We start from the raw sequence: 4,188 nt of genomic DNA, 5'->3' as shown, positions 1-4,188 counted from the left end.
AGAAGCACATTTGATTGTACACAAATTATTCATATCTGTTGTATTCCCGACATATGGTTGAAAGCGGGAGACTAGTCGTATGAATACTCCCAGATTGGCTTAGATCTGGTTAGGAAAGTTAGGTATACCATCCTTGTAAGGTGTAGGTTGAGGTCAACCCCTTTAATTGACCTAGTTGTAACCTGTGCTACTCCACCCGTTAAGTGAGGATTAGTAAAATCCTTGTACTGGTGAGCCAAGGTAGGGTCGTAGGCACAGTTGGCCGAACCCCAGTAACATATCTTGTGTCGGCTCTCTCTTTCCCTATACTCTTTATATTTCTACAATTTAATTTATGCATATGTGTGTTTATATTTGAATAGTTATATGAATTTTGTGCATGCTTTAAATACTGTGAATGATTTGAAAATACCGAGTCTGCTGCATTTGTTTTATATATCTGCTTAGTATCATTCTTTTGGAGTATTAGTATGTGCTTAGACAGACCCTAGGTTGGAAATTATTGATTGTGGAATTGAAATCAACCTAGAAAATTTTAATCTCCCAATTCACCCCCCTCTTGGCAATACACCAAAGCTAACATCATATTTCTTGTTTATATATGCTTTCTTGGCGTGTTTGTTGTTCTTGTCTTATGTCATTAGCATGTAAAAATTAAAATTTCAATGTTGGTTTATGCATGTGCAACTAGAGAATAAAATTAATTCCCAAGTTATAATACAATTTTTTTATAAAAAACTATTAAGGGAATTTGGAATTTTATTTGTTGCATGTGGTTTAGTTACCAATATTGGAATATTAAATTTATTTAAATATTAAACACGTGTTTGTATCCCTCATGAATTAAATAATTAAGTGGGTGAGAGAATTTATTACACATAATTCTCATGGTCTCCATCACTAGTTTATAGGTGAAGTAATTATTTTTGTGTGATGATATTAGTATGTTCCTCCCCATCGGATGGAATTTATTACAGACTCACCAAGTATAAACTCTAGTAATTGTTAGTATTGGGTTGCCTCTCCATCTAGGGATTCACTACAGGAAAATAGGTCTAGTATTATGTGATGGTATACACTTAGCTATGAATAATAATATCCTCACCATCTGAGTCACTGCTATTTCTTGTAAGACCAAAGTAAAGCCAGCAGTTTAATTTCGCTTGACATAATTACTTGCCTAGAAAATAAAATTAATAGGTGCTCACCTATCTACACAAGTGTTGAATACTAGATGACCTCCCATCGAGGTATACTACTCACGGTGTGCTAGGTTGCTGAAAATATTGGTAGAGGGAACCATATTCTTTTAATTGAATTAAAAGTTTATTATTACTCATCATATTTTGTTATAATATGTGATTCTCAGGATTAAAATGACTTTCAATCCCCTGGAAGTTATTCTAAAAAAAAAACAAACTAGTTGGACCTAATTATATTGATTGGAAAAGGAACTTGGATATTGTATTGATAGCAGAGGAGTACAAGTATGTGCTTGTAGAGGTATGTCCACAAAAACCCGGTGAAGGGGCAACCGATGAGAAAACCCAGGCTTACCAGAAGTGGATTAAGGCTGATGAGATAGCGCGGTGTTAAATTTTGGCATCTATGTCGAATGTTTTGCAACATCAGCATCAGTTTATGCCTTCTGCCTATGATATAATGCAGAACCTCAAAGAAATGTTGGGGGATCAAAATCATGCTGCTAGGCAGACTGCTATGAAGGAACTTATGAATACTATTATGGTAGAAGGGACTCCAGTAAGGAATCATATTTTGAAGATGATTGGTTTTCTCAATGAGCTAGAGATCGTTGGAGCTAAAATCAATGGGGAAACCCAGGTCGATATCATTCTCTAGTCGCTTCCTGATTCTTTCAAGAAGTTTTTCCTAAACTACAACATGAATAAGCTCTCTTACTCATTGGCAGAACTACTTAAAGAGCTTTAAGAAACTGAGGGCCTCATCAAAAAGCCAGCTATTGCTCTTATAACTGAGAAATGTTCTTCTTCTAGACCGAAAGGTTGAAAGAAGCAAAAGAAGGTTCAGAAACCACAAAGAGCTCCTCTAGTAGTGTGTGGGCCACACGATGGAGTGAAAACGCCTAAGGACAAGTTTTTTCGCTGCAAACAGTTAGGGCACTAGAAATCACAATGTCCAGTTTATCTCGCCAAACAGAATAATAAAGGTATATCTTATTCACTAGTAGTTGAAACGTGTTTAGCAATGATATCTACTAATAGCTGGTGTGTAGATATGACAGCCACTAATCATATTTGCAATTCTTTACACAGGTTCTAGCAAATCCACTAGCCAAGTGATGGTGAGATTTACGTATTTCTAGGAGATGACATGAGAGTGTCAGTAGTTGCAGTAGGATATATTTGCATTTATTTTAGTAGATATAGGATTTTAATATTGAAAGACTCTCTTTATGTACCTTCCATTAGTAAGAACTGATCTCAATTTCCAAGTTGGTTGATCACAGATATTCCGTTTATTTTAAATAATTAGTTGTTATTAAATTAAATAACTATTTTATTTTTTCTAGCACATTGGTGGATAGTCTTTATATTATTAATCATGTTTCTCCTAGAGTGCAACTAAATGAATTGAATAACACAGATAAATTGCCATGTAAAAGAGAGAAACCTTCTGGATTGAACCAAACTTATCTTTGACACTTACGCCTAGGTCATAATAATCTGAAACGGATTTCAAGGTTGGTTTAGAATGGACCATTAGGTTCATTAGAAGTGGAGGCACTACCAGTCTGTGAATCCTGCTTAGAATGTAAGATGACCAAGCAGCACTTTTCGGCAAAGGGCTATAAAGCAAAAAAAAAGGCATTAGAACTGCTTCACTCTAATTTGTGTGGCCCCATGAATATCTAGGCTAGAGGTGGCTTTGAGTATTTCTTTACTTTCATTGATGATTACTCAAGGTATGAGTACATTTATTTAATACATCGTAAGTCTGAATGCTTTGAGAAATTCAAGGTATTTAAGATAAAAATGGAGAAGCATCAGGGTAAATGTATCAAGACACTACAATCTAATTGTGGTGGCGAGTACCTTTTAGGAGAATTTGTGGATTACTTATTAGAGGAGGGAATTGAATCCCAATTGTCTGCACCTGGTATGCCACAATAGAATGGTGTAGCAGAAAGAAGGAATAGGACTCTTATGGATATGGTCAGATCTATGATAAGTTATTTTGATTCACCTAATTCAATTTTGGGGCCCGCACTATAAACAGAAGCCTATATTCTGATTTGGTACCATCTAAGTTAGTACCTACTACATCCACAGAATTGTGGACTGGGCGCAAACCTAGTCTGCCGCATCTTTGGATATGGGATAGTCCAGCACACGTGCTAAAAGGGAAAACAGATAAGTTGGAATTAAGAACAGAGGTCTGTTTGTTTGTTGGTAACCCTAAAGGAATGAAAGGTGGTTTATTATATTGTCCTAAGGATCAGAAGGTCATTGTTAGCACCAATGCTCGATTTTTAGAAGAGGATGATGTAATGATCCATGAACCTAGAACAAGGATTGTTCTAGAAGAGTTGAAAGGAGATATACCAGCTATACCAATAGTGCAAGAAGAACCACCACAAGAGTTATTGACATCTCATTGCCTCGTCGTAGTGGGAGGAATGTTGTAACTCGAGTTGAGTCTGACCCATCACGTGCAGCTACCATCAATGCACCGGTTATACAACCAGGGCAGAATGATGGTGCACAAGGATCAAGATCAACACGGTAAAATGTACCTCATTGTAGTGGGAGGGTTATACACTAGCCTGATAGGTATATGTTCTTGGGAGAGTCTTGTGACAAGATCCCTGATGAACTAGATAATGAACTCAACAACTACTGTGAAGCACTTCAAGATAAAAATGCAGAATTCTGGCAAAAGGCTATGAAATCAGAGATGGAGTCTATGTAATCTAATCAAGTCTCGGATCTTATAGAGCCACCTGAAGGGATAAAACCCATCGAATGCAAGTGGATCTATAAGAAGAAAAGAGGAGCAGACGGGAGGGTGGAAACCTTCAAGTGTAATGCCCCAAAAATTATGACTATATATATATATATATATATATATATATATATTCTTAGTAAAATCTGATACTACAAACTGTAAACAAAGTCAACTCGAACCCAAGTGGGCTATCGGGGATAG

At 36.4% G+C, this 4,188-nt stretch overlaps 1 pseudogene; it reads left to right on the top strand.

Annotated features, from left to right (window-relative positions):
• The first annotated feature begins 1,376 nt into the window (after positions 1-1,376).
• Positions 1,377-2,145, top strand: LOC131166743 (uncharacterized; annotated as a pseudogene).
• Positions 2,146-4,188: the final 2,043 nt, after the last annotated feature.

Source organism: Malania oleifera, chromosome 10, assembly GCF_029873635.1.
Source record: "Malania oleifera isolate guangnan ecotype guangnan chromosome 10, ASM2987363v1, whole genome shotgun sequence".
NCBI classification, from domain to species: Eukaryota; Viridiplantae; Streptophyta; class Magnoliopsida; order Santalales; family Ximeniaceae; genus Malania; species Malania oleifera.
Note: the sequence above shows the minus strand (reverse complement) of the source record. Positions and strands in the feature narration are given on the sequence as shown.